Here is a 12,556-nt window from a genome sequence, read left to right on the forward strand (position 1 = left end):
CTTGAGTGGGTTGAGTCACTGACGTGGTCTTCCTGTCTGGGTTGGCGCCCCCCCCTTGGGTTGTGCCGTGGCGGAGATCTTTGTGGGCTATACTCGGCCTTGTCTCAGGATAGTAAGTTGGTGGTTGGAGGTATCCCTCTAGTGGTGTGGGGGCTGTGCTTTGGCAAAGTGGGTGGGGTTATATCCTGCCTGTTTGGCCCTGTCCGGGGGTATCATCGGATGGGGCCACAGTGTCTCCTGACCCCTCCTGTCTCAGCCTCCAGTATTTATGCTGCAGTAGTTTATGTGTCGGGGGGCTAGGGTCAGTCTGTTACATCTGGAGTATTTCTCTTGTCTTATCCGGTGTCCTGTGTGAATTTAAATATGCTCTCTCTAATTCTCTCTTTCTCTCTTTCTTTCTTTCTCTCTCTCGGAGGACCTGAGCCCTAGGACCATGCCTCAGGACCACCTGGCATGATGACTCATTGCTGTCCCCAGTCCACCTGGCCTTGCTGCTGCTCCAGTTTCAACTGTTCTGCCTGCGGCTATGGAACCCTGACCTGTTCACCGGACGTGCTACCTGTCCCAGACCTGCTGTTGTCAACTCTCTAGAGACAGCAGGAGCGGTAGAGATACTCTCAAAGATCGGCTATGAAAAAGCCAACTGACACTTACTCTTGTGTTACTGACTTGTTGCACCCTCGACAACTACTATGATTATTATTATTTGACCATGCTGGTCATTTATGAATATTTGAACATCTTGGCCATGTTCTGTTATAATCTCCTCCCGGCACAGCCAGAAAAGGACTGGCCACCCCTCATAGCCTGGTTCCTCTCTAGGTTTCTTCCTAGGTTTTGGCCTTTCTAGGGAGTTTTTCCTAGCCACCGTGCTTCTACACCTGCATTGCTTGCTGTTTGGGGTTTTAGGCTGGGTTTCTGTACAGCACTGTGAGAAAGCAGCTGATGTAAGAAGGGCTATGTAAATACATTTGATTTTATTTTATTTTATTTGATAACCTGAGTAGAGATGAGAGAATGGCTCTTAAGGACTTCGAGTCAGATCCTTCAATTATCATAAAAAAATAATTTAAAAAATGTGACAAATGAGGAATTTAGATACAAAACAAATGTGACTATCTGAATGAATGTCGCCGACAACTATCTAAAGGTGACTTCTATCACAAACTGAATTATGACCCTACCCTAGAATTCCAGCATAACATCTCATCCACAGTGGAAAGCTGTTTGGAATCAGGACAAATCACCAAAAGGTAAGTGTGACATTTCCTAAGATACCAACTTTCTGTACAGTCACTAAATTACACAGACAAGTGTCTCCTCCCCCAGGTAGACCCATTGTAGCAGCAATCGACTCTGTGACATCCAACATTTCTAGATTTGTGGATTACCACATTCAACCGATGGTTGAGAATCTCCCATCTTATGACAAAGACACTAGTCACATGATCTCATTGATAGAGGGCTTAGGAAGGATACCAGAGGACATCCTGCTGGCCACTTTTGATGTAGAGAGCTTGTACACTAACATCCCACACACTGGAGGCTTGCAGGCGCACACTTCCTTCAGCAAAGATACTCTACCCTTGCTCCATGCAATGACTGCATTTTACAACTTACTGAACTGATATTATCCAATAACTACTTTGTCTTTGAGTCAGACTTTTCCCTTCAAATTCGGGGTGTAGCCCTTTTCCCCCAACTATGCAAACCTGTGTGTGGGACAATTTGAGGAAGCACTCCTTTACAAAACAGAGACACACCCCCTACTTTCGAAAATCCTCCTATGGAAGAGATACATAGATGATGGGAATGATGGATGATGGTGCTCTGGGAAGGAAGTCAGCAGGAACTCTGAGCTCTGAACACCTCAAATTCACCATGCAGACTGATGAGAGAAAAATAAAATACTAATGATGCATTACACACAGACTTATACACAAAGCCCACAGACCGCAATACCTTGCTATGTGCATCCCCTTCCCCTCCAGAATGGTCTACCATATAGCCAGTTATGCAGGGTTAAACAAATCTGTGGCCACCAGACAGATTTTGACAGCAATGCTAAAAAAATTACATATTTTACAAAATGAGAGGCTACAAGAACATAACTTTTGATGCTGTAATGATGAAAATACCTCAAATACCAAGAGAGGAATTACTAATATGTCATGGGCGTCGTAAGGATAGGACCAAGGCGCAGCAGATAAAGTGCTCATACTTAATTTTTCAATGAAACCACTTAAACAAAAAATAAAGGGTATACAGAAAATAACCATCCACAAAACACAAGTGAAACAAACCTCAACTAAATATGGCTTCCAATTAGAGACAACGACAACCAGCTGCCTCTAATTGGAGGTCCTACCAAAAACCCAACATAGAAATAGAAAACTAGAATTAAACATAGAAATAGAAAACATAGAACCTAAACCAAAAACACCAAAACACACAAAACAAACACCCCCTGCCACACCCTGACCAAACTACAACGACAAATAACCCCTTTTACTGGTCAGGACGTGACATAATAACTCAAATAGCACTGGCATGTTCTGCAATCAGAAAATAAAAATTGCACACCCCTAACTTATATACCCTAATATCAATATGTCGAGCAAAGACTCAACATCAAAACTCAAAAGAACAGACAATGATTCTTCTGTTTCACTACCACTCTAAAAACCGCTCCATGCGCACAGGAAATTTGCGCCTCCAAATTTGCATCATTCAGTAATATCACAATTTAACCAATTGTTTTTTAAGTATTGAAACCAAACAATATGGATTTGAATGAAAAGTATTGGAATGAACATGAAAAGGTGAATGTAAGAAGCAAACATCACTTCAAATAGGCTACATGGCATATTAAACAGCATAAAAATGTATAATTGAATAGAGACATTGTGATTTTATTATCGTAATCAGATCGAAATGATTATGTTATTGTCGCTGAATTTATTATGTACTAATCAGATGTTAATAATGTTATTCAATTTGTAGTGTAGGCAATTAATTGTGCTAATATAATATACTAATAATGTTCTGGCCCGCCAACTATTAGCTCAGCAAAAAAATGGGCCTAGTTGACGAACCATGGCCTATTGAATAGATATCAGAACAAAAATGAACTAAATGTTTAAGAGATCAGATTTTTTGTTTTTAAATACTTAGCTACAATGACACACTTAGTTTGTTTTTATTTATTTCACCTTTATTTAACCAGGTAGGCTAGTTGAGAACAAGTTCTCATTTGCAACTGCGACCTGGCCAAGATAAAGCATAGCAATTCGACACATACAACAACACAGAGTTACACATGGAATAAACAAAACATACAGTCAATAATAAAGTAGAACAAAAGAAAACAAAAGTCTATATACAGTGAGTGCAAATGAGGTAAGTTAAGGCAATAAATAGGCCATGGTGGCGAAGTAATTACAATATAGCAATTAAACACTGGAATGGTAAATGTGCAGAAGATGAATGTGCAAGTAGAGATACTGGAGTGCAAAGGAGCAAGATAAATAAATAAATACAGTATGGGGATGAGGTAGGTAGATAGATTGACTGTTTACAGATGGGCTATGTACGGGTGCAGTGATCTGTGAGCTGCTCTGACAGCTGGTGTTAAAGCTAGTGAGGGAGATATGAGTCTCCAGCTTCAGAGATTTTTGCAGTTCGTTCCAGTCATTGGCAGCAGAGAACTGGAAGGAAAGACAACCAAAGGAGGAATTGGCTTTGGAGATGACCAGTGAGATATACCCGCTGGAGCGCGTGCTACGGGTGGGTGCTGCTATGGTGACCAGTGAGCTGAGATAAGGCGGGGCTTTACCTAGCAGAGACTTGTAGATAACCTGTAGCCAGTGGGTTTGGCGACGAGTATGAAGCGTGGGCCAACCAACGAGAGCATACAGGTTGCAATGGTGGGTAGTGTATGGGGCTTTGGTGACAAAACGGATGGCACTGTGATAGACTGCATCCAGTTTGTTGAGTAGCGTGTTGAAGGCTATTTTATAGTTATCTACCCACCTCGTTCCTTTCTTTTAGTATTTGCATGTAGTAAGTACACCATCATGTTTTTGGGATGTGTTTTTTCAGAATCCACAATCATTCTTTAGTTGTAGACACTACATCACAAACATAGGCACAGACACATGCATACACACACGAGCACATACGCACTATACACACGTACACATGGATTTTGTATTGTAGATCTGTGGTAGTGATGGAATAGGGGCCTGAGGGCACACATTGGGTTGTGAAATCTGTGATTGTATTGTAATGTTTTTAAAATGGTCTAACTGCCTTAATTTGGCTGGAACCCAGGAAGAGTGGCGGCAGCTAATGGGGATCCATAATAAATACATAACCGCACTCCCTCTCTTCTTCTTGGTCCTCATCTTTGTAGGTCACCTTGATTTAGCACCTGTGTGTTTTATACGTTTCTTTATGAAAATAATTGTCGAACTCCATGACAGTAGCTAAAGCAAGGGGCTATATCAGCACACAAGTAGACTACAAATGCATGCTGGGGCGGGCATGCCTTGAGCTCGTGAAGTGAGCGCTGCTGGAGCGAAATTGGAGCGGGCGAGAAGGCCGACGCTCCAGCCTTTGGGAATCTCGCACCATGAACCTGTCAAATTGGGCACGCTCCGCTCCAGATCAGCTCCACTCACATACACTGGTTTCCACCATCTTCTCCTGAGGGGAAGCCCTCACCTCGCGTAAAAACTGGGCGTACCTGATCTCAGACATAGCCATGTTTGGTTTGTCCTGATATGGATCTTATTTTCATCTGGGGCAACGTACATCTTTCCTGAATGTTGTAAAATGGCAGGGACATAGAGGGGGGTTGATTAATCTTGCACGGGCGCCAGTCTGGGCGTGTTTTGCACCGGCTGAAAGTTGATTGCTTCCCGGGCGTGAGTCAAGGGGCAGTGCTATCCGGGAACCTTGGAACGTCCCTACTCTAAACCTTAACCTTGAATACAGATATGCATCTGTTGGTCACAGAAAAGTAAGAGCGTGTGACCACCACTTGCCTCATGCAGCGCGACACATCCCCTCTGCATAGAGTTGATTAGGCTGTTGATTGTGGCCTGCGGAATGTTGTCCCACTCCTCTTCAATGGCTTTGAGAAGTTGGCGGGAACTGGAACATGCTGTCGTACACGTTGATCCAGATCATCTCAAACATGATGGGTGAAATGTCTGGTGAGTATGCAGGCCAAGGAAGAATTGCGACATTTTCAGCATCCAGGAATTGGGTACAGATCCTTGCAACATGGGGCCGTTCATTATCATGCTGATACATAAGTTGATGGCAGCAGATGAATGGCACAACAACGGGCCTCTGGATCTCATCACAGTATCTCTGTGATCATCACTCTCTCATCATCACTCAATGCCTAGGTTTACCTCCACTGTATTCACATCCTACCATACCTTTGTCTGTACATTATACCTTGAAGCTATTTTATCGCCCCCAGAAACCTGCTCCTTTTACTCTCTATTCCGGACGTCACAGATCACCAATCCTCATAGCTTTTAGCCGTACCCTTACCCTCCTCCTCCTCTGTTCCTCTGGTGATGTAGAGGTGTATCCAGGCCCTGTAGTGCCTAGCTCCACTCCTATTCCCCAGGCGCTCTCTTTTGATGACTTCTGTAACCGTAATAGCCTTGGTTTCATGCTTGTTAACATTAGAAGCCTCCTCCCTAAGTTTGTTTTATTCACTGCTTTAGCACACTCTGCCAACCCGGATGTCCTAGCCGTGTCTGAATCCTGGCTGAGGAAGTTCACCAAAAACTCTGAAATCTTCATTCCTAACTACAACATTTTCAGACAAGATAGAACGCCCAAATTGGGCGGTGTTGCAATCTACTGCAGAAATAGCCTGCAGAGTTCTGTCCTACTATCCAGGTCTGTACCCAAACAATTTGAACTTCTACTTTTAAAAATCCATCTCTCTAAAAACAAGTCTCTCACCGTTGCCGCCTGCTATAGACCACCCTCGGCCCCCAGCTGTGCTCTGGACACCATATGTGAACTGATTGCCCCCCATCTATCTTCAGAGCTCGTGCTGCTAGGTGACCTAAACTGGGACATGCTTAACACCCCAGCCATCCTACAATCCAAGCTTGATGCCCGCAATCTCACACAAATTATTAATGAACCCACCAGGTACCACCCCAAAGCCGTAAACAAGGGCACCCTCATAGATATCATCCTAACCAAGTCGCCCTCTAAATACACATCTGCTGTTTTCAACCAAGATATCAGCGATCACTGCCTCATTGCCTGCATCCGTAATGGGTCAGCGGTCAAACGACCTCCACTCATCACTGTCAAACGCTCCCTGAAACATTTCAGCGAGCATGCCTTTCTAATCGACCTGGCCCGGGTATCCTGGAAGGATATTGACCTCATCCCGTCAGTAGAGGATGCCTGTTTTTTTTTTTAAATGCCTTCCTCTCCATCTTAAATAAACATGCCCCATTCAAGAAATGTAGAACCAGGAACAGATATAGCTCTTGGTTCTCTCCAGACCTGACTGCCCTTAACCAACACAAAAACATCCTGTGGCGTTCTGCATTAGCATCGAACAGCCCCCGTGATATGCAACTTTTCAGGGAAGATAGAAACCAATATACACAGGCAGTTAGAAAAGCCAAGGCTAGCTTTTTCAAGCAGATATTTGCTTCCTGCCACACAAACTCAAAAAAGTTCTGGGACACTGTAAAGTGCATGGAGAATAAGAACATCTCCTCCCAGCTGCCCACTGCACTGAGGATAGGAAACTCTATCACCACCGATAAACCCACTATAATTGAGAATTTCAATAAGCATTTTTCTACGGCTGGCCATGCTTTCCACCTGGCTATCTCTACCGCTGTCAACAGCACTGCACCCCCCACAGCTACTCGCCCAAGCCTTCCCCATTTCTCCTTCTCCCAAATCCATTTAGCTGATGTTCTGAAAGCGCTGCAAAATCTGGACCCCTACAAATCAGCTGGGCTAGACAATCTGGACCCTTTCTTTCTAAAATTATCTGCTGAAATTGTTGCCATCCCTATTACTAGCCTGTTCAACCTCTCTTTCGTGTCGTCTGAGATTCCCAAAGATTGGAAAGCAGCTGCTGTCATCCCCCTCTTCAAAGGAGGGGACACTCTTGACCCAAACTGCTACAGACCTATATCTATCCTACCCTGCCTTTCTAAGGTCTTCGAAAGCCAAGTCAACAAACAGATTACCGACCATTTCGAATCCCACCGCACCTTCTCCGCTATGCAATCTGGTTTCAGAGCTGGTCATGGGTGCACCTCAGCCACGCTCAAGGTCCTAAACAATATCGTAACCGCCATCGATAAGAAACAATACTGTGCTGCCGTATTCATTGACCTGGCCAAAGCTTTCGACTCTGTCAATCACCCCATCCTCATCAGCAGACTCAATAGCCTTGGTTTCTCAAATGATTGCCTCGCCTGGTTCACCAACTACTTCTCTGATAGAGTTCAGTGTGTCAAATCGGAGGGCCTGTTGTCCGGGCCGCTGGTAGTCTCTATGGGGGTGCCACAGGGTTCAATTCTTGGGCCAACTCTTTTCTCTGTATACATCAATGATGTCGCTCTTGCTGCTGGTGAGTCTCTGATCCACCTCTACGCAGACGACACCATTCTGTATACTTCTGGCCCTTCTTTGGACACTGTGTTAACAACCCTCCAGACGAGCTTCAATGCCATACAATTCTCCTCTCCGTGGCCTCCAACTGCTCTTAAATACAAGTAAAACTAAATGCATGCTCTTCAACCGATCGCTGCCTGCACCTGCCGGCCTGTCCGGCATCACTACTCTGGACGGCTCTGACTTAGAATATGTGGACAACTACAAATACCTAGGTGTCTGGTTAGACTGTAAACTCTCCTTCCAGACTCACATCAAACATCTCCAATCCAAAGTTAAATCTAGAATTGGCTTCCTATTTCGCAACAAAGCATCCTTCACTCATGCTGCCAAACATACCCTCGTAAAACTGACCATCCACCGATCCTCGACTTCGGCCATGTCATTTACAAAATAGCCTCCAATACCCTACTCAACAAACTGGATGCAGTCTATCACAGTGCCATCCGTTTTGTCACCAAAGCCCCATATACTACCCACCACTGCGACCTGTACACTCTCGCTGGCTGGCCCTCGCTTCATACTCGTCGCCAAACCCACTGGCTCCAGGTCATCTACAAGACCCTGCTAGGTAAAGTCCCCCCTTATCTCAGCTCACTGGTCACCATAGCAGCACCCACCTGTAGCACGCGCTCCAGCAGGTATATCTCTCTGGTCACCCCCAAAGCCAATTCCTCCTTTGGCCGTCTCTCCTTCCAGTTCTCTGCTGCCAATGACTGGAACGAACTACAAAAATCTCTGAAACTGAAACACTTATCTCCCTCACTAGCTTTAAGCACCAGCTGTCAGAGCAGCTCACAGATCACTGCACCTGTACATAGCCCATCTATAATTTAGCCCAAACAACTACCGCTTCCCCTACTGTATTTATTTATTTATTTTTGCTCCTTTGCACCCTATTATTTCTATTCTACTTTGCACTTTCTTCTACTACAAATCTACCATTCCAGTGTTTTACTTGCTATATTGTATTTACTTTGCCACCATGGCCTTTTTGCCTTTTCCTCCCTTATCTCACCTCATTTGCTCACATTGTATATAGACTTATTTTTCTACTGTATTATAGACTGTGTGCTTGTTTTTACTCCACGTGTAACTCTGTATTGTTGTATGTTGTCGAACTGCTTTGCTTTATCTTGGCCAGGTTGCAATTGTAAATGAGAACTTGTTCTCAACTTGCCTACCTGGTTAAATAAAGGTGAAATAAATAAATAAAATAAAATTCAAATTGCCATCGATAAAATGCAATTGTGTTCATTGTCTGTAGTTTATGCATGCCAAAACCATAATCCCACCACCACCATGGGGCACTCTGTTCACAACGTTCAATGTTGACATCAGCAAACCATTCAGGGCAGGTGGAGCTTTGAGTCCCACATTTTTTGCAAAAATAAATAAATAAAATAAATGTTATTTTGGGCTTGCCTGTTTTGCATGTTATTTTGGCATTAATACATGTTACATATCAGTTATAAACAATGTAAATATAAATATCATTAAGTTAAAACAATCATGGTCTATTTTTTGTTTTCTTGAGTAAGGCAGCTCCAAAATGCAGGTGTTTCAGAATAGCTCAGTGCTTTCTGTGGTGCAAGCCAGCAGAAAATACGGAGCGTTGCACCGTGATTGGCTCAGTGTTCTGTCACTCATGGGGACACTACGTCACCGCCAAGTCTAAGGGTAGAGCTAGAAAATTCTAGCCCCTTGGGTGATGCAATTGAGTTACATTAGAAGTGCCCATCTAAGAAGGCTCAAGGTCATTGGCCACAGATAAAATGATAAACATTCATTATTGGCTGTGCTGTCAATGAAACATGATTTGTGCCGCGCTCAAAACAACTGTTAACTCGGGAACTGCAAAAAAACTTGACTTCAGTGAGTTCAAGACAACTGGGAAGTCGGGAATAAATGAGCTCCGACTGGGAAAATACGTTTTGAACGGTCATCCAACTTGGAATTGTAAATCCGGCCTCTTTCTAGAGCTACGACCTGAAGATCAATGACGTCATCATGATTCAACCTTTTTTCAGAGTTCCCAGTTGTTTGAAAGCACCATAAATCCAGAGAATGCCAGACTTTGATGACAAAATTTGCCCACGAAGGACCGCTGCACCACCTTCTTGTTCAAGTGAGCACAGCACAACAAGGTGAGTCCAAAAAGGTATTGTATGCTGCTGCATACATTATGTAATATCCCAGGGATATAAACTCAGCAAAAAAAGAAACGTCCTCTCACTGTCAACTGCGTTCATTTTCAGCAAACTTAACATGTGTAAATATTTGTATGAACCAAACAAGATTCAATAACTGAGACATAAACTGAACAAGTTCCACAGAAGTGTGACTAACAGAAATTGAATAATGTGTCCCTGAACAAAGGGGGGGTCAAAATCAAAAGTAACAGTCAGTATCTGGTGTGGCCACCAGCTGCATTAAGTGCTGCAGTGCATCTCCTCCTCATGGACTGATCCATACTTGCCCGTTCTTGCTGTGAGATGTTACCCACCCTTCCACCAAGGCACCTGCAAGATCCCAGACATTTATGGGGGGAATGGCCCTAGTGAAGTTTCTTTTTTTGCTGAGTTTATGTATACTGTAGCTAAGAAAGTAATACTAAGTGTATGTTATGTAGTAAGATGTTAGTAGCCCATGTGCCTCGCTCAAATAATTTGGTCTATTTATCCCTCTTAATTTCACCTATTGTTCTGACTTGGTGGTGCACATGTTGTCACACCCTGATCAGTTTCACCTGTCCTCGTTATTGTCTCCACCCCCTCCAGGTGTCGCTTGTTTTCCCCAGTGTATTTATCCCTGTGTTTCCTGTCTCTCTGTATCAGTTCGTCTTGTATGTTCCAAGTCAACCAGCGGTTTTCCCATACGCATGCCTTTGCTATTCTCTTTTTTTTAGTCCTCCTGGTTTTGACCCTTGCCTGTTCTGGACTCAGTACCCGCCTGCCTGACCATTCTGCCTGCCTTGATCACGAGCCTTTCTGCCACTGTACCTCCTGGACTCTGATCTGGTTTTGACCTTTTGCCTGTCCACGACTATTCTCTTGCCTACTCCTTTTGGATTATTAAACATTGTAAGACTCCAAACATCCAACCATCTGCTTCCTGTGTCTGCATCTGGGTCTCGCCTTGTGTCATGATACATGTAGCCAATAACCTGTTTTAGAGAAATGTAATCATTGAATATTGTTAGAGCTTTCATTGTTTATATGCCCCCTTTATTTATTCTACGCTTCTGACTTGGTGTACAGGGAGAACACTGTAAGAACGGCCCATGTTCTGAATTCTGTCTGGTACATTTCAAAAGTGCTAAACAAAATAGTTATTGACTACGTCAATCCGAGCTCGCTCATTAGTGTTGTGACGACCCTCCCACTCTGCCGTATTCTCTCTCTTTGTTCTTGTTTCTTTATTAGGATGCCGGTGGGCGGAGTTGGAAGGGTCGTCAGCTAAATGGGAAACACCTGGGCTCGGGTGTGTCCCAGGATAAAGGCACCTCTTCCACAGTCATTGAGGAGACTCTCTCCACGCAGACACTTTGTTGATTTTGGTTGTGTAGTTTTGTGGCTTTTTGGTTATTTGCTTTGGCACTTTTCAACACCCTGCATTATTACATTCAGGTATGCAAAACACTCACTTACACTACTGATTACACACACCATTGTTAATTACTTAGTTACTTTATTTAATAAATACATATTTTGATACTCCTTGTCTCCACGTTGTCTCCCTTTTGTTGCGAACTCTAAGCCGGTTCGTAACAGTGTCTTAATTGAAATGACGGATTGCCTCTTATGCGCTTGTCGTCCGCTTATGCCATAGTTTGAACATTTCAATTGTCATGAGAAATCACATGTGTTTAAGCAAGTCAGACATATCAGCTATGTTTTTTTAAAAGGCAGTAAATTAGGCTGAATGAACTGTTTCGCTGCCAGACAAGGCTCCGCTGATAGCCAGGTGTAGCAGTGGTAAGATGTTGGGACTGCTGTTGGGACAGCTTTATGTAGGCTGTTTGTGGGCACCGTTTGTCACCGTTATAGTGCAATTAATGTATTGTTTAGTGTTGTGTTGTGGCTTTGCTGGCATGCATCCCACTTCTTTTGTTTTCCCCACCAAGATGAACATGCTAAAATCGCCACTGCATACACACGATGTGCGGTTGTGAGGCTGATTGGATGTAATGCCAAGTTCTCTAAAACAGAGTTGGAGGTGGCTGATGGTAGAGAAAAGAACATTCAATTCTCTGGCAACAGCTCTGGTGGATAATCCTGCAATCAGCATGCCAACTGCACACTCCCTCAAAACTTGGACATCTGTGGCGTTGTGTTGCATGACAAAACTGCACACTTTAGAGTGGCCTTTTATTGTCCACAGCACAAGGTGCACCTGTATAATGATCATGCTGTTTAATCAGTTTCTTGATATGCCACAACTGTCAGGTGGATGGATTATCTTGGCAAAGGAGAAATGCAATCTTACAGGGATGTAAACACATTTGTGCACAGAATTTGAGCGAATTAGCTTTTTGTGCATATGGAACATTTCTGGGATCTTTTATTTCAGCTCATGAAACATGGGACCAACAATTTGCATGTTGTGTTCATATTTCTGTTCAGTGTATATTATACCTAACCCTTACTTTAACCATTTTACATTTCAACTTCAATGGGGTAAGGACGTCCCAAGGATTCCGGATAACATTGACCATGAGCCAGGTGCCCTGCTCTGTCAGACATCTCAAAACAAAAGTGACATAATTAAACATAAATTTGTATTCTGTTTTCCCATGCAAAAGTGGTTGCTTTTGATAAAAACTCTTTATCTGCCTTCCCAATGAAAACTATTTTAAAAATGCAAAGAT

The sequence above is a fragment of the Salmo salar genome, chromosome ssa09 (assembly GCF_905237065.1).
Source record: "Salmo salar chromosome ssa09, Ssal_v3.1, whole genome shotgun sequence".
NCBI classification, from domain to species: Eukaryota; Metazoa; Chordata; class Actinopteri; order Salmoniformes; family Salmonidae; genus Salmo; species Salmo salar.